General features: G+C 38.7%; 2 protein-coding genes across 4 annotated transcripts in view; both read right to left on the bottom strand.

Annotated features, from left to right (window-relative positions):
• Nucleotides 1–25,827, bottom strand: part of USP49 (ubiquitin specific peptidase 49) — a 75,163-nt gene that overhangs the window by 42,949 nt on the left and 6,387 nt on the right. Inside the window, exon 1 of one of the 2 annotated variants that reach the window (XM_032862189.1) lies at nucleotides 8,882–8,958. The exons of the other annotated variant lie outside the window; for it this stretch is intronic. The gene's annotated coding sequence lies outside the window, so the exon portion shown is untranslated. Of the gene's footprint in view, nucleotides 1–8,881; nucleotides 8,959–25,827 lie in introns of those variants that run through there. 2 annotated transcript variants of the gene reach the window in all.
• The window catches only part of MED20 (mediator complex subunit 20), a 50,746-nt gene continuing 33,819 nt past the window's right edge, over nucleotides 8,901–25,827 (bottom strand). For both annotated transcript variants that reach the window (XM_032862203.1, XM_032862202.1), the window contains exon 6: nucleotides 8,901–8,955. The gene's annotated coding sequence lies outside the window, so the exon portion shown is untranslated. The remainder of the gene's footprint in view (nucleotides 8,956–25,827) is intronic.

Here is a 25,827-nt window from a genome sequence, read left to right as displayed (position 1 = left end):
TTTAGCAGAGATCTTAAAGACTGCAAAGAAGAGAACAAAATGCAAATGGAATATGCGTGTGTCTGTGTATATAGGGTGTGGTAATGTGGCGGGGTAGTCTGCAGTATCCTAAGGGCTCTATCCATATCTAGCCTAGCCCTGCTTCCCCGTTCCTCAGGCATTCTCTTGGCTGCTGACCAGTCAAGTCTGTCCTTAATTGGAGAACTACAAAAAACCAAAGGAAAATCCATTCTACGGTGAGAGACTTCTTCCCTTCATTATGGGTATAATCAATATTACCTCTTCCCCAATGTTGTAATAAAAAAGAGATTTGCATGATAATAGGTTTCTAAGCTTATCTGCTCCAGCTGCTTTATTCTCTTAAATGAAGTCAAAATATTCACGTTACAAGATCACTGTGTTCCCTATCTCCTTCCTCCTTTCCACCACCCATATCCAGTCAATCCCCAAATCTTACAGATTCTTCCGTTTGAACCTTGATTCTACTTCTGTCCATCACAATTTCACAATGGCCAATAAGGCTATCTCTCTGGCCCAGCTTCCCTTATTCTCCTGCTCACGTGTTCCTCTTCAGCCACTGGCCTCCTCACTGTTCCTCTGCCACACCACGCAACCTCTGATCCCAAGACCCGTGCAATTCTGTTTCTGCTGTTTCAAACACTCTTCCCTCAGATATCCGCATGGCTTGCTTCCTCACTTCACTCGGGTGTATGCTCACATGCTACCTTCTCAGTGAAGCCATCACTGGTCACTCTACACAAAAAATCTTTTCCCACTCACACTCCCTTATCCTCATCCCTCTTTCTGATTTATCCTTCTCCCAGGCAATTACCACTAGATAAGCACAGTATCTATTTATTTACTGTCTTTCTCCCCACTGCAGTGTTACGCTCCAGGAGGGCAGGGAGTTCTATTTTGGTTACTGCTGACTCCCAAGCGCCTAGAACAGCACTTACCAAGAAACAGGTTTATCTGAAAGTATTTTCTGAAAGAACAAATAAGACCACTTCCATCTCCAATGCCTCTAACCTAATTCAAACCACTGTCGGTTGTAGTCCACAGTACCGTCACTGCTTTTTTAATAGGCCTTCCTGCCTTTGGCCTGAAACTCAAATACGTCATCCTTGCTGCCTTGGGGATAAAGCCCAAACTCACTATGGCTCATCAAGTCTCTTATGGTCTGGCCCTGCCCCTCTCTAGCCCATCCCACGTTCCTCACACCACAGCTATGCTCCCATTATTCTAAATTATTTTTAGTGCCCCCATGGAACAGCTTACTCTCACTTCTAGGCCTTTCCACAAGCTGCTCCCTCCCCTAGAATGTTTTCATCATTCCCTGGCCACCTACCTTTCCTTGGTCTGGCTCTTACTTACCCTTCCTCCACGAAACCTTCCACTACCCTTCAAGATTGATTTAGGGGAACTTTCTTCATGCTTCGGAACACACACACATGTCCTCCCTTACTCAGCATCTACCATGTTGCACTATACCACCTGTTTAAAGGACTGCATCACAACGATAATCAACATGAGCTGGACATGGTACCATGAACATAGCAGATATACTTCATAAACTCTGTTGAATGAAAGACTGAATAAGCGAGCAAACAACTTTACAATCTAGTATTCTGTTTGGCTAATTATTAGTAATCAGGTCTCTGATTCCTTTTACATATACTCAGAAGGGAGAAAAGTATCCAATAAAAACTGAAAAATTAAAAGTAACCTTTTTAAAAAAGTTTTTTTCATTTATTCATTTGAGAGAGAGAGCAAATGAGAGCACAGCAGGGGAGAGGGTCAGAGGGAGAGGGTGAAGCAGACTCTGCTCAGCAGGGAGCTGGACATGGGACTCGATCCCAGGACCCTGGGATCATGACCTGAGCTGAAGGCAGACACTCAACCAGTTGAGCCACCCAAGCGCCCCAAAAGTAACTTTTTAGTTGGGGTTTAAAAAACATGATGATCCATATGATCAAATAGAAGACTTTACACAATGACAAAAGGGTTCAAAGATAAACTAGCAGACCAATGGAAATAGCTGCAGACAATAAAAGAGTCAGAAAGTATTTAAAATAATCTGTATCCAAATGTTGTATACCCTAGAATACTTAATGTATTGCCCAAAGCCACTAGCTAATAGTTCCATTTATGGAAGACTCTTTAATTAGTGGTCCTAGGCAATGATCATCAGTGGCTACTGACATCACAAAAAAGATAACCAGACAGGGATGCCTGGGAGACTCAGTCAGTTGAGCATCCATCTCTTGGTTTCAGCTCAGGTCATATTTCAGGGCAATGACATTGAGCCCCTGTACTGGCTCCACACTCAACAGGGAGTCTGCTCAAGATTCTCTCCCTTTCCGTCTACCTCTCTCCAGCTCATACTCCTTCTCTCTGAAATAAGTAAATCTTAAAAAAAAAAAAAAAAAGATACCCATACATTACCTCATAATGAAAATATACACCAACACTCACTAAGAATTTCTTCCTCAGGAACAGAACCTGAATCTAATTTGTCTCTGGATTTTACTACTAATTTACAGTCAATGTAGTAAACAATCTAATAATGGTTAACTGTCACTAGGATACAGTCACCAATATTCAGGCTGAAGGAAATCCTACAGGACAAATGATTCAAATAGGACAAGGAAGTTTCAAAGAAAAAGAGTGGAAGGAGGAAAGAGAGAGAGAGATACTATCAGCTAACTGCAATGTTTGAACTTTATTTGGATCCTGATTCAAATGAGCCAACTATTTAAAAAAATGAAATAATTGGGGAGATCTGCATATTGACTAACATATTTGGTGATATTAAGGAATTACTATCAATATTTACAAGCATGATAATTACTGTGGTTATGTTTATAAAAAATAATTCTTATCTTTTAGAGGCACATAATAAACTATTTATAGATGACATAATATAATGTCTAGGATTTGTTTCAAAAGAATCCAGGAGCACTGTAAGGAAGATGGAAGGGGTATAGATAAAGTTTGAAATTTTCTATAATTATTTTTTTTAGTTAGGGAAAGCAAGGTTCATTTTAAGTTTTGTTGTTGTTGTTGTTGTTGTTTATTTGTTTCTAAGTAGTTCTATGCCCAGCACAGAGACCAACACGGGGCCCCGACCCACAGTCCTGAGATCGAGACCTGAGCTGAGCTTAAGAGTCAGACGCCTAACCGACTGAGCCACCCAGGAGCCCCAGGGTTCATTCTAAGTTTAGCAAATGAGGGGCACCAGGTTGGCTCAGTAAGCAGAGTAGGTGACTCTTGATCTTGGGGTGGTGAGTTTGAGCCCCACGTTGGAGGTAGTTTATTTAAAAAAAAAAAAGTTTAGCAAAGGACAGTGGAGTTCTGTTTTATCATATTAATTTTATATGCTTAAAAAAATAAAACTAATAGCATACAGAACATAAAACTACAAGAGTAAAGCTCTCCCTCTGCTTTTTGTCCCTAGTTGCCTCTCTAGAGGTAACTACTGTTAACTGAGCATCCTTCTGGAGCATATTTCCAAAAATATTTTATGCTTTTAGAAACATAATTTTTAACATAAATCCAACTTGATCATATATATTATTCCGTATCTTTTTTTTTTAAACTTAACATGCCTTGGACATTTTCCCATACATATGGCTTTATCTCACTCTTTTTAAAGACTACATACCATATTCTATGATATGGACTGCATAATCCATTGAACTAACTCTTCTACGAGTGAAGAATTAATGCTATTTTCAAAAATGCACCATTGGTACTCTCTGGCATCTATCATGACACACTTATGCAAGTGTGTCTATGAGATAATTTGCAGAAGATGAATTGCGGTGTCAAGGGATATGTGGATTTAAATTTTGGATAGATATCATCAAGCTCCCCTCCAAGAAGGATGCATTGATTTATACTCTCTCCCTCACCTCCCATCAGTAGTATTTGAGAATATGTGTTCCCCCAGTACTAGGGATTGACACTTCTTTAGATATTTTTACTGAAATAAAATATTAAAATTAAAATAAATAATATTTTGTTTGTGTGTGTGTCTTTAATTATGGTGACAACTGATATTTTTTCCTCTTTACCTGAATTGTCCATTCATGTCTTTTACACGGGGTTCCTGGTCTTTTAGAATTGCCTTGTAAAAACACTTTGTGTGCTAATGAAATCAGAGTACTTGCTTCCAAAAAGGAAAAAAAAAATGGCCCTCAAATTAAGATTTAAAAATACTAAAGATTAGCTTAAAAATATGGGTATAGGGTGCCTGGGTGGCTCAGTGGCTCTGTCAAATAAATAAATAAAATATTTTTTAAAAAATAAAATAAATAAAAAGCTCCTTTAATACCTTCAATAAAGGGAGGGTCACAATGCCACCCCATTTAAAAAAAAAAGTTTCTATTAAGAAGTGTATCTTTTTTCAAAGATTTTTATTTATTTATTTGACAGACAGAGATCACAAGTAGGCAGAGAGGCAGGCAGAGAGATAGAGGAAGGGAAGCAGGCTCCCCGCTGAGCAGAGAGCCTGACGTGGGACTCGATCCCAGGACCCTGGGATTATGACCTAAGCTGAAGGCAGAGGCTTTAACCCACTGAGCTACCCAGGCGCCCCAAGAAGCGTATCTTAAAAATTAAAATTATCTTTAGAGACAATTATCTTAAAAATTAAAATTATCTTTAGAGACAATTGTTGGTCATTCACGTTTTGAATGTCACTTTCTTTTTTCATTAATATTCTAATGATATTCCCACTCGTCTGCATTTGGAAATGACTGAATTTGGTGATGTGATAGACGTCCAGCCGGTGAGCAAGAGTCTGATGGCTGCATTAGTTAACCTTCAAGTCATTATTAAATGACTCAATCTAATGAGCCAAGTAATCTCTTTCTGTATAAAAGTCTATTAAACAAATTACAGGGTCTTGGGAGCAACTCACCAGGCAAGGAAAATCTCACACATGTATGAACATTTTTCTTCAAATAATGAAAAACAATTAGAATAATTTTAACATTAGTTGGTATTTAATTATTTTAAGTTAAATTTCTCGACAGAAGTGGCACTAACTTGAAAACAAAACAAGATTAAAATAGCCACAATAAGGGTGACTAGATAGGCTACCTTTATTGTTCCACATATGATTTGAAAATTCCCAACCATTTGGTACTTTAAAAAAAAATAATAATAATAAAAATCACAAAATGTCAAGCAGTTTCCACTCTATCCTCAGCAGCTAGCCACTTAGCAAAACCAGTCAGTGCTCAAGACACAGAGGTATGAGCACCACAGCAGCCATCACCAACTCAGAGTCCCCTGAAGAGGGAGCTGGGACTACAGCAAAGGACTCCAAAGCTGGAATGGAAGCCCCATGAGGACAGAGATGTTTTTGTTTTTCTTTTGTGCACTGACTTATTTCCAGCCCCTAGAACATAGCTGGAACAAAGGAGATGCTCAATTAATACAGTCAAATAAAAGGCTGTCCTGAAAGGTCCCTTTGGTCCTCCCAAGATTGGGAGCAACCAATACAAGGAAAACTCCAAATATGGCACATATCAGTGGGGTCACTGTCAAGGTTGTATGGTGTTCCTACTTAAAGTCAAGCTCTCCTTTCTCTAGATTTCCACAGCTCCTTATAATCTGGAATAGACCCTCCAGCACAATTATGAAAAAGGAGCAAAAGTTTCACCTCTCTAGACCAGGAGACATAGCCTCAGTCTATCAGGATATCCCTAGAATGTACACAGAGGTGCTGTGTGGTGGGCACTGCCTGTGACCAGTTGCAATCCACTCAATCACTAGACAGGAGCATCATGACTCTCTCGCCTAGATTGGAGTCACTGTTACATTCTTTTTTTTTTTTAAGATTTTATTTATTTATTTGACAGAGAGAGGGAGTGAGAGAGCACAAGCAAGAGGAACAGCAGAGGGAGAAGGAGAAAGAGGCTCCCTGTTGAGGAGGAAGACCAAAGTGGGGCTTGATCCCAGGACCCTGGGATCATGACCTGAGCCAAAAGGCAGCTGATTAACCAACTGAGACGCCCAGGTACCCCCACTGTTATACTCTAACATAGAAACAAACCTTAGTGCTTCTCATTGCAAATCTAGAGAAGAGTGGTCTTACTTCACATTTCTGAAGATCTTTTCAATGTCTGGATTAAGGAAGACAGCTAGATTCTCCTAGCCTTTTCTGTATTCACTTGGTTACAAATCATGTAGCCTTTGGAAAACTCTGCTACATACCCCGTAAGCAAGTAATGTTTTAGTATTATTATGAACACAGTTTTGATTCCTGAAAGAGTCTCAGGGGTCAATGAGCTACTCTTTAAGACACTTGTAAAAGAGATGCATGCTAAAAGCCATAATTTTGATCAACACTTAGAAGGGATTCTCAGACAGGAAATGGGAATTTAAAAAGATGGAGAGGAGAGAGGAAAACATTGCTGACCACGTGTGGCCACACTTTAAAGAAAGCCAAAACATTTTATCAGAGTTGTTGTTATTTTAAATGTTGCCTACCCTTTGTACTTTACTATTTCAATGGGGAATGAATGGCTACATGAAGGGAAAAAAAGCCAATGCTTCTCTCTGACAAGACATAGCCCAGAACAAAAACCATGTACTATAACTCCTTCCAGTTCCTAGACAAGTGTCGATTGTTAATGAACATTGACTTTTTAGACCATTACTTCTAAGTGGCATTCTAATTATAAGACCCATAAGTCACGTTTCTCCTGCCTTTCTTTCCTTGCATAATTTTCTGCTGTCATTCAAATATTATTTAACAGGACAAAAGAACAATTTCCAATCACTAATCAGTTCCGAACTGCTGCACAGTTCAATCTTTCTGAGAGCCCATTTCCACAAATAGCAGCTAAATGGCAATCTACAAATCAACTCATTCTAGTCCCTTTTAAACACATACATGCTGGTCCTGAGCTAGGTGCACGTGATTTTCTATCTACTGAAAATGATTCATAAAGAAGCAGAACAGCTGTATTCATTTAAGGATGGTCCGAGACAAACAATTATTTATGAATAATCATCTCACATCATTTTTCCCACACTTAAGAAGATACATGATTTCACATTTTCCTTCCCACAGACAATAAAATCAGATTAGTTATGGTGCTTTTTCAGGAAATATTTGGCTTTATCATTCTATTTAAATGTACACCCACCTTAACAAACCTTATGTGAGTTTACTACCAGGCCAGCAGTTACAGGCTCTGGAACAGAGATCTAGGTTTGAATCTGAGAACTGCCACTTGCAATGTGACTTTGGGCAAGTTACTTAATCTGTGCCTCAGCTCCCTCAGCTTTTAAAATGAAGATAATAACAGTATCTGCCTCATAAGTAGATGATAGGATTAAAAGAGATAATGAGTAAGTAAAGCACTTAAAGCAGAGCCTGACACATAAGAAGTATTCAGTAAATGTTAACTTCTGTTTATATATATTAGTCTTCTAAAATAGTCCCAACAGAGAGAATATTCCATAATAATCTAATAAAGCCCCAGGACAATAAGAAGGAAAATATTAAGAAGAGATGACTGTCTTAGTGGCCTCCCTTCCTAAAAACAGGTAAGAAAGTGCCGACAAGCCATGGAAAAGATATCAAAGACATTTTCATAATTATTACAATTCTGTGAAACAAGAAAAAAAATTTAAAAAGACTGGTCTTTCAAAAGAGACTGAAGGAATCTTAACAGAAAATTTGACATACCTATTAGAAACAAGAGAACCGTGCATCCTGCTTTAACATGATACTTCTATGGGCAAGATAAAACTATCAGAGCCAGAAGATAGTCTCTACTCATGCATATTTGTAAGCATCATTTATACATCATGAAGTATGCAGTAAGAGCTGAAGGTGTAGAACTCTGTTCTCACACACAGCCTAGCAGCATACTCTGAGATAATCCAAGCTTAAACCAAAAAGAACACTTGCATGAAAATTTTAAAAATCCTTGCCACCAGGGTTAACCTTATCCAAGATAGTTTAACTCCTACAGTACGTGAGGAAAAAAGATGCATATGTGGAGGGCTGGCACATAAAAATGCTAACTAGAATACATACGAAAATTACAGCTAACATTTATTCAACACTATGTTTCAGGCATTTTTCCAAGGTTTTTAGATGTATTATCCAATTAATCCTCAACATCACGATGAGACAGAAATTTTACTGTCCCCACTTATAACCAAGGAATTAAGTTCATAAAGAAATTTAGTTGCCCAAATGTTAAGTTAATGGATGCCTAGTCAAAAACAGTCTGGCTTCCAAACCCAATTTTTTAATCATTAGGCAAAGAAGGTTGCACAAAAATCTATCATACATTCTACACCCTGGAAGGGGGCTAAGTTTTAGGGAGAGAGTTTTGGTTATCTATAATGTTTGAATTATTGACAATAAGAACGTATGGACTTGTAGTATTAAAACATTTCATATCTCATAAATTTAGTCACATGTCCCATCAGGCTTTCTGTGGCATTCCATTGGCACAACCTGCACTTGCCTAAATGAACAGGATCATCAGAGTAAAGCCTAACATCACAGCAGCTGGCAGGATTTGGAAAATGAGAATCCAACCACCAATAAGCTTCAAAACCTACCCCAAACCTGGATTTTAGTATGGTTGCTGAACTCCAAATCCTACTTTTATCTTCAAAAAGAGCTGTGTCCCCTCTTAGCTTAAGCTAACTCATAGTACTGAGAAATTCACAATGGTAAGAAGGAAGCAGGTGATGAAAGTTCAGACTGGGGATAAGACAAATATGGTGACTGATCATTCACCCTATTAGAATACCAACCTTGGCCACTTATTACAGACTGGCCATACATAACACTATTAAGAATAATTTTCATTAATCTTTTTATTATAGTTTTATTTCTTACCCATTAAACAAGTTTTTTCCATCTTCTTCCGTATCATTCCACAGCCATTGATTAGGTTTCCTCTTCTCTATTACCTACAGGGGAAACAATTCATAAGGTTGGGCTAATAAACAGCAAAAAAAAAGCAATTTCATGAATTTTATTTATAAATTCAAAAACCTCTTCTCTATTACCTACAGGGGAAACAATTCGTAAGGTTGGGCTAATAAACAGCAAAAGAAAAGCAATTTCACGAATTTTATTTATAAATTCAAAAAAAGGATCAGTACCTAGGATATGTAGCTACATGGAATTTAGGCTTAAAAGCCCTATGGAATAGCTATTAACTTCAGGAGTAATGACTTCAATAATTACAATAGTGATCTTGAAAATTGGGAGATTATAATTCAGCTTAATTCTGAAAACTATTACTAAGACTCTGTGTGTCCAAATATGTGCCATCTAGGTGCCACTTACATCATTTAAACTATTGCAATGTATTTTTGAATGGGAGGGGTGGAATTACAGATTCATAAAACAAATCACTACAGTAGGAAGAAACTAAAAATGGTGATGACATCCTTTAAATGATCATTAAAAATAAAGTCCCTAACAAGCAAATTTCAAGCTTACCTCCTAGTGAAACTTGCTGAATTCTCACGTTTTCTAGTGTCCTGCAAGGCAAGAGTACAGGATGCAGAATAGCAAAGACCAGTTATCATCGTGTTGTCCACTTACTTGGACAAGACCTTATGCAAGTTTCCTAATTTGAGCTTGTTTTCTAATATACTTCAGGGCACTGGTGTAAGGACTAAATGAAAATGTAGGTAAATACGAGGTCACTGCCATGCACATAGCTGATGATCAACAAAGGTTTAGCTCCCTTCTTTCCCGTCTTTTTATCTTTCTACCTTTAGTTTTGAGCAATTTTCAAGCTTGAGAAAGTCCATTCTTAAGCTTCCTCACATTATTCTGCCAAATAGTAACAATAACAGTGACAATGATAGCTGCTGATGGCATTTATACAGTTTTAAATGTATGCCAGACACTCACCTAAGCACTCTCGCATGTATTAACTCATTCGCTTCTCACAATGATGAGTTAGGTATTATCTTTATTTCCATTTCACAGACATTGAAACTGAGGCACAAATAAGTTCCACAGTTACTATCTGCCAGAGCTAGGATTCAAAGTCAGGTTTCTGCTCTGAAGAAGTACTGGCACCAAACATCAAAGTGACAGCTGTGCCCTCCCTTACTTGAAGAGCTCTCTAACAGTAATGCAGCCAGATAGGGAATGTTCAGATGGCTCACCAAGTAGAAAAGATTCATTTTAGGTAATTAAGATTATCTAAATATAAATATATACAAAACAAATGTAACTGAATATTAAATATAACTAAGATTCAATATATATAAATAATTTATACATTTAAAAATATAGTTTTTGTGTTACATATCTCAAAATATTTTAAGTATATATTTTATAATATTGTTTTTTAAAGTTTAAAAAGATCATGAGAATATTAATACATTTAAATTTTTTAAAAATCTAACCAAGGTTATACCTTTCTTGGCAAGGTCAGTTATGTGGTAGATTACAAAATAGAAACATCTATTATCCTATGTTATACCTTGTCTATAACTATCTTCCCCTGTAAACTCCTGGGGGATAGCAGTACCTTGTCTTACTTATTGTGAACATCAGTGACATCTAAAACTATGCCTAGTCTTTACTAGGTGCTCAAAAAATCCTGATGAAAGAACAAATAGGCTAGATACTAAGCAAAGAAAATGTTCGAATCTGTTGTTTCTATTCACATTCTAAGGTACCAACACTCCAGCCTTATTTCCTACCACGCACCCACTCTATGATTTGACTACCAGCAAGCCTTGCTGGATTTAAATGTTTTCCGTGACCCAGTCAAACATTTGGCCTATCCCAATCTATAAACTCTTGCAGCAAAATGTCGTTTAACAAACCGTCTCAAGGGGCGCCTGGGTGGCTCAGTGGGTTAAAGCCTCTGCTTTCGGCTCGGGTCATGATCCCAGGGTCCTGGGATCGAGCCCCTGAATCAGGCTCTCTGTTCAGCAGGGAGCCTGCTTCCTCCTCTCTCTCTGCCTGTCTCTCTGCGTACTTGTGATCTCTGTCAAATAAATAAATAAAATCTTTAAAAAAAAAAAAAAAACCGTCTCAAGTATACAATTAATCAGAAGATTCACACATGAATGCATGCATACAACATATTGTTATGGCACTTGATGGTTTTCAAAGTGCTTCTACACCTACCCCTCAGGTGACTCAAGACAGCCCTGAGAGCAGAAAAGGCAGGTGTGATAAGCCAGGAAGCTATATCTAATGGTGTTTGTTTTGAAGTGGAAACATATTTTCATTGTCACTGCTGAAGAACCAACAGCTCAGAAACCAATGCTTTCTCTGTAGCTGGGTAGAAAGTCTAAAAAATGACATATTTTTAAGTCCATGTCATAAGTAATTTTTTAAAGTATGAATAATCAGTTATATCTTTTTTTAATATTTATTTGAGAGAGTGAGCGAGTGAGAGAGAGCGCACAAGTAGAGGGAGGGTAGAGGGAGAAGGAGAAGCAGACTCTCTCTGAGAAGGGAGCACCCAACACGGGGCTTGATCCCAGAACTCTGGGATCCTGACCTGAGCTGAAGGCAGACACTTAACTGACTGAGCCACCCAGGCGCTCCTGATCCGTCATATCTAATCAAAGTAAAAATAAGCCTTAGAAGATACAAAGGCAGAGTAAACTCATACAATAAGGGAAAATTTTAGATGCATCCAAACCACTGAATAAAGAGACCGCATGTAAAATTTTAAGAAGATCACGATTAAACGTTTCTTGGATGTTATATTAGGAATTCCAGCAGGAAAAGAAAAAGCTAGGCTGGACTATCAGCAAACCTGGGTTTCAGTCCTCGTTCTGCCACTGAAGAGTTCTGTGATCTCCTGGACCACTTAAATTTGAAATTCCATAATCTGCACTAATACCCAGAGTAAATAATAATGTAAAAAGAAACGTGTAACACTTTACATTTCAGAGTGCAGTATAGATAGCATGAACAAAAAAGTTCAAGGTCTGCTGACTTTACTTTTCTATGATTCTAAGTTATTAGTTGCTATGGGTTTTACCAATTAATGGTCCTTATGGTTTAAGTTCAAATTTAGGACCTCTATACAGAAACTGGAAAACAGATTTATGATTTTCTGGGAAGTACAAAGCATGCTAGGACTGCACTTAAACACTCTGACTGTGGCTCAGGATAATTTAGGTGGTAAAATCCAAGTTCACTGGCCAAATGAACTGATTTCTTAGAAGCTGTTTATTAAAATGCTTTTTTGCCATGAAACAGAAATGTGCCCATGGGTTTACAAAGTTTTATTATACAGTGTACACAGAATGTTAACCTAACTATGAGCTTCCTGAGAACAGAGTGCTTCTCATTCTTTCTAGTATCCTATTGATTTTTTTTAAGATTTTATTTATTTGACAGAGACAGAGAGCACATACACATGCAGAGGGAGTGGGAGAAGGAGAAGCAAGCTCCCCACTGAGCAGGGAGCCCAATGTGGGGCTCGATCCCAGGACCCTGAGGTCATGACCTGAGCCAAAGGCATATGCTTAACCAACTGAGCCACCCAGGCACCCCAGCTATTGACTTTATATTGTTGACTGAATGATTGATAGAGGACGTCTTCTTTTAAACTGACCTTTATCTCAAAGTGTACTTCTTGGGCAATATGCTTTCTAATATTTACAAAGTATTTTCAATTGAAAACTTCACATGGCAGGGGCACCTGGGTGGGTCAGTTGGTTAAGCATCAGACTTTTGATTTTTGGCTCAGGTCATGATCTCTGGGTTGTGAGATTGAGCCCTGCACTGGGCTTCACACTCAGTGCAGAGTCTGCTTAAGATTCTCTCCCTTTCCCTCTGCCTCCCCCATTCCCCCCACTCATGCACTCTCTCTCAAATAAATAACCTTTAAAAAAAAACAAAGCAAAACAAAACAGGTGTGTTTGGGTGGCTCAATTGGCTAAGCATCTGCCTTCGGTTCAGGTCGTGATCCCAGCATCCTGGAATCATGCACCACATCAGGCTCCCTGCTCAGTGGAGAGCCTGCTTCTCCCTCTCCCTCTGCTGCTCCCCCTGCTTGTGCTCTCTCTCTCTCTCAAATAAATAAATGAAATCTTTAAAAAAAAATAAAAATTTTTTAAAAAGCAAGCCCTCCAAAACCCAAAAACTTCACATGGCATTTATCACTGTTAACTGTATTTTTTTCATCTCTCCACATGTACGTATTTGTTTTAGAACAAAACACTTCACATTATTTTAGCCTTCCAAAATAAAGACAAACTGGGACCAACACAATGACGTGTAAGAGATCCAGAGTCTCGGACTAAAAGTTGGTGAAGCCCCACATTAGGAATTTTTTTCCCTAAATGCCTGTGTGACTCAGTCAGTTAAGTGCTGGACTATCAGTTTTGGCTCAGTTCATGATCTCAGGGTTCTGGGATTGAGCCCCAAGTCCTGGGCTCCATGCTCAGAACAGAAACTGCTTGGGATTCTTTCCCTCTTTCTCTCCCTCCCTTGACTCATGCTCACCAATGTGCTCTCTCTCTCTCTCCCTCTCTGTCAAATAAATAAATATATACACAATTTTAAAAAAGTTTTAGGGGTGCCCAGGTGGCTCAGTCAGTTAAGCATCTGCCTTCGGCTCAGGTCATGATCTCAGGGTCCTGGGATCTAGTCTCACATTGAGCTCCCTGCTCATCAGGAAGCCTGCTTCTCCCTCTCCCTTTGCCCCTCCCCCATCCATGCTCTCTCTCACACGCATGCACACCTGTGTTCTCTCACTCACAGAGATAAATAAAATCTTTTAAAAAAAAAGTTTTAGAATCCACCTGCTTTGACTGACTTCCATATCTAGCAATAAGATATTAGATGGGTCTGTTTATTTATAAGGGGCAAAAGAACACAGAAGAGTGCAAAAGCCTTAGATTTAGAATCATAAAGCTTGGGTTTAAGCCTCAGGTTATCCCTTATTAGCAGTGTAACCTTGGGCAACTCACTATTGTCTTGGGACCTCTACCTTCTCACTTCTACTCCCTTCTGAGGGTGTTGCACAGATCAAATATGAAAATGTATGTGTAAGCGCATTGTAAACTGACAAGAGCTACACATGGGTTAGCCCTTATTTCCCTGCTACCAAAAATAGCAAAGACTTTAGATCCTTATTCTGGTGAGAAGAGACATTGATATTTGAACTTTCCAGGGGCTTGGGGGAGCATGCTAGGATAAAAGAACCTGATCTTTCCTGTGGAGCTAAAGAATCCTAAAATGTTTTTGGTACCTGCATCTTTAGTTAAATAACATCCTGGTCTTAACTAACAGCTTATAGGGATTAAAGGGCATGAGATATTAGCCACCCTGGGAATTTCTTCTCACCAAAAAATAAAATGATTTAAAAGCAAGAGCAGAGGGGCACCTGGGTGGCTCAGTGGGTTAAAGCCTCTGCCTTCAGCTCAGGTCATGATCCCAGGGTCCTGGGATCGAGCCCCGCGTCGGGCTTTCTGCTCAGTGGGAAGCCTGCTTCCTCCTCTCTCTCTCTGCCTGCCTCTCTGCCTACTTGTGATCTGTCTGTCAAATAAATAAAAATCTTAAAAAAAAAAAAAAAAAGCAAGAGCAGATATACTTGCATTCTCCCTAATCATCCAAGATCAATATATGCAAACAAAAGCAAGACCAAAGCCCATTTAGTTTGTAGGGCAGCAGCCACAAAAATAGCCTTCCGTCTAGGATGCACCAGAACTGCCATTCCATCACTGTGCTGAAATCGACTCCTATTTTCCTACTCCCCACATACAATAAATACTATTAATTGGTAGAGTTCAGTCAGCCAGCATTCATTCAAACCATTTTAAAACCTTAGTTCTCATTACCAAGCACATTTTTTTTTAAAGATTTTATTTATTTATTTGACAGACAGAGATCACAAGTAGGCAGAGAGAGAGAGGGAAGCAGGTTCCCTGCTCAGCAGAGAGCCCGATGCGGGGCTCGATCCCAGGATCCTGAGATCATGACCTGAGCCGAACGAAGGCAGAGGATTTAACCCACTGAGCCACCCAGGCGCCCCTACCAAGCCCATTTTATAAATACAACAATTTTGCCCGCAAAGAGCAGCAATTTTAATGGGAAGAGAACATTTATGAACATTTATTTTACTCCTACTAGATACCACATGAAGTGAGGTGTTTTCACGTATATTTGCTCAGTTAATTCTCACAATGAGGCAGGTGTCAGTGGCACCCCATGGATGAAGAATGGATATTTGAATCGGTTGTTAAATGACTCGTCCAGGATCACACAGGAAAAAACAGCAGTACCTAAGCCCAAGACAATTGCTTACATCCATAACTCTACATCCTTGGCAAAAAAACAGGAGGTTTACTTAAGCAAAGTTTTGTGTCATGGTAAAATTTAGTTGTCAGTTAGCAATATCCTGAGGCACTTTATTTGCCTTGTTCGAGAGGAGACGGAGCCGTAAATCTGCACTCCTATGGAAACAGTATCTGATTCTAAAACTTAAACATAGAGACTTATTATCACTGCAGGCTGTGCAGGTTGGCTCAGTGAAAGAGCATGAGACTCTTGATTTGGGGGTCATGAGTTGAAGCCCCACATTGCGTGTAGAGATTACTTTAAAAGCAAAACAAAAAAAGGAAAAAAAAGGATTTATCACTGCAGCTAGTTGTTTTCGAGAAAACACTGCAAAGGAAACATAAATTCACTAGAGTCAATAACAGTTTTATAAAGAAGCTATCTCTTGGAGATTATATCTAAACAAGTGCCAAAAATTATTGTGTCTTACAAACATAAAAGTCTTTTAAGAATTTTGAATATTAGAAAAATGTTTCCTATAATCACAGCTCTTCTTTTAAAAATTAAAGCTAACTCTAACCTACATATCACCACTCAATAAACATAAAGTGATGATGTTAGTTTTCCCTGAAAATTCCCTGGTACTTATGAAAAGTCACTGGTATTTATAAAATAAATGTTTATAAAATAAACATTTTAGAAGGGCTCTGAAATGGACAATACTAAAAGATACAATAAGGGTTACATAAATTGATGGACTATTTATCTGTGCCAAGCAATGAGATACTACGAGTGTTTGGACAAGAACCAAAACCCTATAGAGCTTTCCAAGAAAACAGTTCTAGCAGAAACAATACATAGCTCAGTGGCTACCCTGTTATCTGGTTAAAGTATTCCAAGATACAAAATAAACCCAGATCTTCAAAATATAAAATTGTATCTAATTATACAACAGTATCCTAACTAGATGTCATGCTTAAGAGAGCAAGTTTAGGCATCAATTGGCTGGATTAGAATCTCAGTGGAACCTAATTCCTAGCCTGGGCTCTGCTCCTCACCTACTTCATACAGCTGATGGGGAATTAAGATGTGGAAAGTGTTCAGAAGAGCATGGCATAACAGCATCATCTGTTATTTTTCTAGTATTACCTCATGTGAAAAATAAAACATGTAAAAAGACTGAAGGCCTCTCATTATTGAGCAAATCCATTCCCAAGTTTAGAATTTAAAAGATAATAAAAAGAAGCAAAATCCCACCTTTCTTGGTAACAGTCAGGATGTTGGTTATCCTGGGTGGGGTGTAAGGGAACATCATGCAGGGAATTTTTACACTTATAGGATGGCTAATGCTGGCTTTTGTTTCACTGGTCTTTAAAATGCACAAATGTTTTGGGGGACCTGGTTGGCTCAGTTGGTAGAACATGAGACTCCTGATCTCAGGATTGTGAGTTTGAGCCCCACACTGTATGTAGAGATTACTTAACTATAAAATCTTTAAAAAAAAAAAAAATTTTCCCCCCAAATATTTTTGATTTATTTATTTGACAGAGAGTGGGAGAAAGAGAGATACAGCAAGAGAGGGAAGGAACACAAGTAGGGGGAGTGGAAGAGAGAGAACCAGGCCTCCCACTGTGCAAGGAACCCAACAGCGACAGCGGGGCTGGATCCCAGGATCCCGGGATCATTACCTGAGCTAAAGGCAGATGCTTAATGACTGAGCCACCCAGGAACCCCTAAAAAACAAATCTTAAAAAAAAAAAAAAGCACATGTTTTAAAACATATTTCACAACAAAAAAATTAGAAAAAACAAAAGCTAAAAAACATTTCCAAGGTATAATGAGAAAGAACTACCTAACCGGAGAAGAGGGGGAAAGGAAAAAAAAAAAATCAAAAAATGAAACCAAAGCATTATCATTCTAGGTGTTCTAGATTACTTCAGATTATGTATGCAACAGCTTAGCTCAGTTATGGAAACACGTCCATGAACTCCATTCAATCCTAAGAGACATTTTCCTTTGTTCTTACAAAGAGTGTCACTGATTGAATGGATGCACCTCTTTATGATCATAAAACCTGGAGGTTTTAAGGAATCTCAAAGGACTTCTCTTACAACATGTTCACTTTCCACATAAGGGAATGTTAGACCCCTGAGCTTCCAAACAACAGGCTTTCCCCCACTCTGATCCCAGCTATTACTGCCAGCTACCAATGTGACGCAAAGGAAGGGGCAGAGCCCGTTCTTTCAATTCCTTCGAAATAGTGAGTAGAAAAAAAGTGAATTTATACCAACCATCAGGAATCTGTTTAAGATCTAATATGTACCCCAAAAGATGCTAGCACCTACACAGGAGCCCGGTACCTCAGTCAAAGAAGGCGTTTCATAAATATGCAAGTAAATCTAGTCAAAAGTACAATGTAGGAGTTTTGCCCCAAACATTTTACATAGAACTCAACAAAGAATTCTACACCAACATATAATGAATCCAGCAATGTGCCGTAGGCAAGTGTACCACATACAGTTTACAGAAGGGAATGGGGAAATAAGACAAGAGATTTATGTCCTGGGGCACCTGGGTGGCTCAACTTGTTAAGTGTCTGCCTTTGGACCAGATCATGATCGTGGGGTCCTGGGATCAAGCCCCACGTCGGGTGGGTTCCTCACAGAGCAGGGAATCTGCTTGTCCCTCTCCCTCTGCCCCTCACTCCTGCTCCTGCTCTCTCTCTCTTGCTCTGCTTTCTGTCTCAATAAAAAAAATAAAATCTTAAAAAAAAAAAAAAGCTTTATATTCCATGGAGTAAAACCGAGGAAGAGGCCTTAGAGAAGAACTGAGAAATGAGTTTTGAAAAGTTGGTAAGAAAGTGCTCAACCCTGTTGATATTTTTATAACACCTGCTTCCCTTTTCCACATTACTTCCACATTTTATTTTATTTTTAAGATTTTATTTATTTGACAGAGAGAGAGATCACAATTAGGCAGAGAGGCAGGCAGAGTGAGAGGGGGAAGCAGGCTCTCTGTTGAGCAGAGAGCCCGATGCGGGCTTTATCCCAGGACCCTAAGATCATGACCTGAGTTGAAGGCAGATGCTTAATCCACTAAATCACCCAGGCGCCCCTACTTCCACATTTTAACAGGCATCCTGAGTTGTTCTAAATTATTTCACCTGCTATAATTATATTCAGGAAAATGTTTCCACTTTCCCCCTCAAGGAACTTTTGGAACCCACTGAGAATGGAATAGTAGGAAGAAAGAAAATAAACCTTTTAAATGCTTACTATAAATTCTTCAAAACAGAAACATCTTTAGATGGTGAAATACACATTTTATCAAGTTTGAAGTTCACCAAAATAAAAACAAGCCCTAAAAATTAACAGAAAGAAAAACACTTAAATAATCCCCCCCACCCCACTCATGACTGTAAACTCAAAGCATACACAAAGTTAACAGGACATTTGGGTGACACAAGCAACGGATAAAGGGCTTCTATTTCCAGTTACTTCAATGGAAAAAGACAGAACCATAGTGGTAAGGAAAAGACAACTGGAGAAGAGACCAGTTCCAGTTCTAGATAGATGAGCAAACATAAATAGGTCACTTCTGCACTCTGGGTCTGTTTCCACATCAAAAAGTTCTATTATTCTCTCTGTAAAGTTCCTAAAGCCACTCAGGTGTCATTCTCTTTTAGAAAGCTACACGTTAGGCATTAATCCATGAGGATAGCAAAAAACAAAATGAATTTATGTTATCCAGATTTCTGTCTGTACTGTAGCAAAGTTCTGAAACTGCCACAAGCCATTTATCTATTAAGTCTTGTACGGATCAGGGCATTAGAGAAGTTTGGATTTTCAGTGAAACATGATGCACTGAACACCCGCATTTACCTCTCTGCTCTCAGTAACTCCACTGAAAACAACAGTAAGAACAAGATCTGAAAGATGAAGAATAGGAAAGGAAACTACTACAACAAATTTTGTGGAAGCTGTAAAGCAGATGGATGGGTTATTAGATTTAGCAGCACAAAGGAGCATGTTAAGCGGAACCCCAGATCACACTGAATTGTGCTGGAATACACCAGAGAAGCTCAGAATACCTCTGAAAGTGGGGATAGCAGGCAAGGATGAAAAAGGAGAACAGGGTGAAAGTTCTGCCCCAAGATACCCAGCCTCACTCCAAACAGCCACCAGTCAGCGGATGGGAAGCCTACTCTGGAAACTAGACTCAAGCACAACTAGGGAGTCTAAAAAGACACGGATTATGGATGAGTTGCTATCCTGAAAGGCAGATACCTCCAACTCTTTTCCCACTCAGCAACCCAGATGTTGCAGCCAGGGGTGTAAACTGAGGATGGGAAAATTCGCTCTAGGGAAGAACCTGGTCAACCGAAAAACACCTAGAAATACTGACTGCTAAAAGTGAGCTCTTAACTACCTTATAATGAATAACACCACCAGTCAACTTTTAGAAGCCCCGCTCCAGCAAATCCAGCTTTCAGTTTTACAGTGGCTTGTTACGGAACATGAGTAAGACATCCAAAGCTATCCATTTAAGGAAATCCCCTAAATGAAAAACCAAAAGAAATGATCAAGTAAAGGTATTTTAAGGAAACAGATGGTGCAGGAAACTGAAGAAAAAAAAATAAATTACAATTAACATACTCAGAGAAAAGCTATTCCACCCATGAAACAAAAATAGACTATTTAAAAGCAACATTCAGGGGTGCCTGGGTGGCTCAGTGGGTTAAAGCCTCTGCCTTCGGCTCAGGTCATGATCTCAGGGTCCTGGGATCAAGTCCCGCATCGGGCTCCCTGCTCAAGCGGGGAGCCTGCTTCCCCCTCTCTCTCTGCCTGCCTCTCTGCCTACTTGTGATCTCTGTCTGTCAAATAAATAAATAAAATCTTTAAAAATAAATAAATAAATAAATAAATAAATAAATAAATAAAAGCAACATTCAGGGCACCTGGGTGGCTCAGTTGTTTAAGCCACTGCCTTTGGCTCAGGTCATTATCCCAGAGTCCCAGGATCGGGTCTCACATCGGGCTCCCAGTTCTGCAGGCAGTCTGCGTCTCCCTCTGACCTTCTTCCCTCTCATGCTCTCTCTTACTCTCTTTTTCTCGCTCAAATAAATAAACAAAATCTTTAAAAAAAAAAGTAGAAGCAACATTCATAGGGCACCTGGTGGGCTCAGTTGGTGGAATGTGCGACTCTTGATCTCAGGGTTTTGAGTTCAACCCCCATGTTGGGGGAAGAGATTACATAAAAATGAAATTTTCTTTTTATTTTCAAAGAGTTTTAGAGATTAAAAATAGGAAAGCAGAAACATAAAACTAATTAGAAGAATCTGACGTCAAGACATCTTCCAGAAAGTAAAGAGACAAAAAAGATAAGAAATAGTAAAAATAGGAAAAGTAAAGCAGTCCATACATTCCAAACACAAATAGAGTGAGTTCAGGAGGGAAAGAATGGGAAAACTGAGGGCAAGAGAGAGAAGGGGGAGATTGGTTAGAATTTAAGAATTCAAGAAAATCTCCCAGAACTGAAAAATCTACATTTCCAAATTGAATAGGTCCCCACTGTGCCCTGCACGACAGATAGAACAAGGCTCACGGTGAGGCAGATTATCATAAAATTTCAGAATATCAGAGACAAAGATCAACTCCTAAAGCACTTCTAATCAAGGAGGGGAAAAGAAAAAAAAATCTGAACATCAACAGACTTTTCATTAGCAACAACAGAAGCTAAAAATCAATAAAGCAATTCCTGTTAAACTCAGAAAATTATTCTATACTACATTCCCAGGTAAACTATAAATCAAGTATGAGAGAAAAGGAAGACATTTTCATATATGCAGATTCCCAAATGTACATCCTATGCAGCTTCTTAGGAAACTTCTGGAAGAACTGCTTAATTATAAACACTGAAGAGGTAAGATGTGGGGTCCAGGAAACAGAGGTCCCAACATAAGGAGATGAAGGAAGGTAGATCCAAGAATGACAGCTGTGCAGGTCTAGAGAACGAGCTATACAGACTTTTAAAAATAGCAGCATAAGCCTACTGCTTAAAAGTGTAGCATTAAATACCAAAAGAAACAGCTGGAAGAATAGAAAATGGAGGTCCCTGTAGAGGCCAAATGCTGGGGGAAAGAAAAGCAGGTAGGGTACTTTTTATGGTACATACAACTTAGCACTGATAAATGTTAAATTGTAAAACATTCTTGAAAAGTTTAAAGAGAATGTTTTAAAATCACATCTAAAAACATAATTGTTTAAATATTTCATTTATTTATTTGAGAGAGCTAGAGAGAGAGAGAGAGCACAAACACAGAGGGCAGAGAAAGAGAGAGAAGCAGGCTCCCCAATGAGCAGGGAGCCCGATGTGGGATTCACTCCCATGACACTGGGATTATGACCAGAACCAAAAGCAGACGCTTAACTAACTGAGCCACCCAGGCGTCCCTAAAAACATGATTTTCCAAGCAAGATTTTGGGAGGAAAAGAAAATAATAAAAAATGTAATTTTCAAGGCAGAGCAAAATCCAGTAATTTGAAAAAACATACTACACCTTCACACAGAGTGTGGCTTTGCCTGAAAACAATTAAGAGCAGTAAATAATATTTTGCTGATACTTATTCAAAAATCATAAACTCAAAGCCAGCCAAAAAAAAAAGGAAAAATTTAAGCATATTATGGTATTACTGGGGAAAGTTCACAGTTTATGGCTCTATCACTTCACAAATTAAAATTCCTTTTTCAAACAGTCCAGCAGATGCTAAACCAATGTCAAAAGAATAACCCGACTGCATCACATTTTGGTAAGAAATGAAAATGCCGGGACGCCTGGGTGGCTCAGTTGGTTAAGCGGCTGCCTTCGGCTCAGGTCATGATCCCAGCGTCCTGGGATCGAGTCCCACATCGGGCTCCTTGCTCGGCGGGGAGCCTGCTTCTCCCTCTGCCTCTGCCTGCCTCTCTGTCTGCCTGTGCTCGCTCACTCTCTCTCCCTCTGTCTCTGACAAATAAATAAATAAATAAAATCTTTAAAAAAAAAAAAAAAAAAAAAAAAGAAATGAAAATGCCTCAGAGACCATTGTTTCCAAATACTGTGGATTTGTTGAAACAAGCCAACATTTTCTATCAGAGATATTTATCCCTTCCTGAAGACTGACACAAACAGTAGTGGGATTCACCAGATCTGAACTGCTGCTCAGCATTCTCTAAGACCCTAAGAAATGGCATCTCAGAAAATATGTTCTTCTCTATCCCCAAATACTCTAAAAATTACATCTATAGCCCTCTCATAGCAAACGCATATGAATAGTATTTGTTCATCATATTTAATAATATCTATTTACAGTCAATGAACATTAAGGTTATGCTTAGGATCAAGCATTGGACTCTTCAATAAACAGACAAGTAGAGGAGGTGTTGCCCACTACTCAGTTTTCTGACATCTAGGGAGACTGTAAACATAGGAAATAACTGGAGCTGATATTTTTTGATAGTCTACCGATCTGTGGCCAAGGGAAATCTTTTTATTTTTTTTTAAGATTTTATTTATTTATTTGACAGACAGAAATCACAAGTAGGCAGAGAGGCAGGCAGAGAGAGAGGGGGAAGGCAGGCTCCTGCTGAGCAGAGAGCCCGATGCGGGGCTCCATCCCAGGACCCTGAGAACACTACCGGAGCTGAAGGCAGAGGCTTTAACCCAATGAGCCACCCAGGCGCCCCAGGAAATCTTTTTAAACTAACAAAATGAAGCACTCTCCAACCAAATCTACTCTAGTAAAAATGCCTGCTCTCCTTTCAGCATAAATGAAGACAATGAGAATAGATTAATTAGCAAGGTGGTTTAATTGTAACATACTCTACAGCTTTTGAGTTGAATGCATAAAAATATGTTTGTTTAGGGGTGCCTGGCTGGCTCAGTTGGAAGAGAGTGCAACTCTTGATCTCGGGATCGTGAATTCAAGCTTCACATGGGGTGTAAAAATTAGTTAAATAGGTAAAATGTAAAAGGAGGGGCGCCTGCCTCTCTGCCTACTTGTGATCTCTGTCTGTCAAATAAATAAATAAAATATTTTAAAAAAATGTAAAAGTAAATAAATTTTAGAAGAATATGTTTGTTTCAGGCTCTTGGAATCAGGAAGAAAATAATACTTTAAGATGTTGCATAAAGTATGATATTCTTCCTTGTTTGAAGTCTGAGAAAACACATTAATATCACATTAATATCTTACAAAATAGGGGTGCCTGGGTGGCGCACTGGGTTAATAAGCCTCTGCCTTCGGCTCAGGTCATGATCTCAGGGTCCTGGGATCAAGCCCTGCATAGGGCTCTCTGCTCAGCAGGGAGCCTGTTTCCCCATCTCTCTCTGCCTGCCTCTCTGTCTACTTGTGGGGTCTCTCTCTCTGTCAAATAAATAAATAAAATCTTTAAAAAATACATATCTTACAAAATAAAATATATAACAAAAGCTCCTTCAATTTTAAAAACTAAAAAAGTAATGGGACGCCTGGGTGGCTCAGTGAGTTAAGCCTCTGCTTTTGGCTCAGGTCATGATCTCGGAGTCCTGGGACAGAGTCCCACATTGGGCTCTCTGCTCAGCGGGGAGTGTGCTTCCCCTCTCTTTCTGCCTACTTGTGATCTCTCTCTCTGTCAAATAAATGAATAAAAATCTTTTAAAAAATAAAATTACATTAAAAATTTTAAAAAATAGAAATAAAAATGTACTATGTCCAGATCTATTCTCTAAGCAAATCAGAAAGATTGTAGAATAAAGTCTACACTACAAGAAAAAAAATTTTTATAACAACGTATGGGGATAAATGTTACTAGACTTACTATAGTAATCATTTCACAATATATACAAATAGCAAATCATAATATACATCTGAAACTAACATAATGTTCTACATAAATTATACTTCAGTAAAAAATATTTTTAATACTATGTTTACTGTTTCATGCTTATTTCACAGAAGAGAAACAGTTAACTAAAATATGAAGAAATGTTCACACTCATTAGTAGTTAGAAAATTCAGATTAAAATAGGTATTAAACAGCAAAAATTCAAACTGTAGCTAACAGCAAGTGTTGGGAGGTTGCAATACAATGTTTGTGAGGTGTGTACACTCAGCAGCCTGACAGTGCTTATGCCGCAATGCCACTCCTGAGTCTGCATCCCAAAGAAATTCTCAAACGTGTCCATGAACACAAACAAGTCTGTTATTGGGAGCACTGTTTGTGGTAGCCTAGGCACCCATCACTATGGGAATGGATGCACACCATGGAGTAGCGCACTACAGGTAGGAGCCATTAGCTAATGTATACCCAAAACCATTCGCAGATCTTAAAACAGTGCTGAGTGAAAAAAGTAAAACCGGAGTAAGAGCTACAGCATTATTTTTTAAAGATTCTCTTTTTAGGGGCGCCTGGGTGGCTCAGTGGGTTAAAGCCTCTGCCTTCGGCTCAGGTCATGATCCCAGGGTCCTGGGATCGAGCCCCGCATCAGGCTCTCTGCTCTGCGGGGAGCCTGCTTCCCCCCTCTCTCTGCCTGCCTCTCTGCCTACTTGTGATCTCTGTCTGTCAAGTAAATAAATAAAATCTTTAAAAAAAAAAAAAAAGATTCTCTTTTTAAATAATCTCTACACCCAACATAGGGTTCAAGCTCAGAATCCTGAGATCAAGAGCCATAGCTCTACCAACTGAACCAGCCAAGCACCCCAGAGCTATAGCATTTTTACAGGGAGAATTCTATAGCCAAATTCTGCAATAGTGTAGTGCATGAACAGTTTTGGAATTAAAGATAAGTACACCAAAAAAAATCAATGAGCGTTTTAGAAAGAATCAAGAATCAAGGATATACATCAAGTACATTAGATAAGGTGCTTGTGGCATAGTAGAGGAAAAAAGGCAGGGAAATGGGATGCTGCAGAGAAGGTCTTTACACATCAATGCTAGACTGTGAGCAAATCACAGGGTATAAAGTTAAAATTAAAAATATTTTTTATTCATGCACACACTAATTTATTCAATAAAATTTACAGAACACTTAAGTGCCAAGTACTGTGCTTAAATATATACTTTTATTGTTATTTCCGCTGAATGTTTTTATTTTAAAACCTCAAAAAGAGATGCTTTAAGATACATCTTAACTGGAAGTGGAAAGGAAAAAATAATTTATGATAGAATTCATATACTATAAAGTGAGAAATTCATTGTTCTTAAAACAGTTTTAGAATTTTTTTTAACAAATATAAATATACATTCAAATTCTTTAAATGGCAAACTTAAATGGAAGGTTGAAATACAGAACGAACTCTAAAGTCCTAGCAAATTACATTGTCACATCTCAATCGACAAGTAAAACATCTTTTCTTGTGGCTTTCAGTGGTGAAACTATTTCTTTTTGGAGGAGAAATTTTTTCTACTTTATTTGTTCTACGTAATTTTCCCAAAGATATTTCAACTGCTCAGGAACTCTTCTCGCCAGATTTCTGTTTTCTAAAAGAATTCACAAGCAGACTGCTGGCTGCCAATGTAGGTGTTGTAGCTAATATGCTCATTAC

The sequence above is a fragment of the Lontra canadensis genome, unplaced genomic scaffold (assembly GCF_010015895.1).
Source record: "Lontra canadensis isolate GAN:19392208 unplaced genomic scaffold, GSC_riverotter_1.0 scaffold23, whole genome shotgun sequence".
Classification (NCBI taxonomy): Eukaryota; Metazoa; Chordata; class Mammalia; order Carnivora; family Mustelidae; genus Lontra; species Lontra canadensis.
The sequence above is the reverse complement of the archived record's forward strand: the minus strand, read 5'-3'. Positions and strand labels throughout refer to the sequence as shown.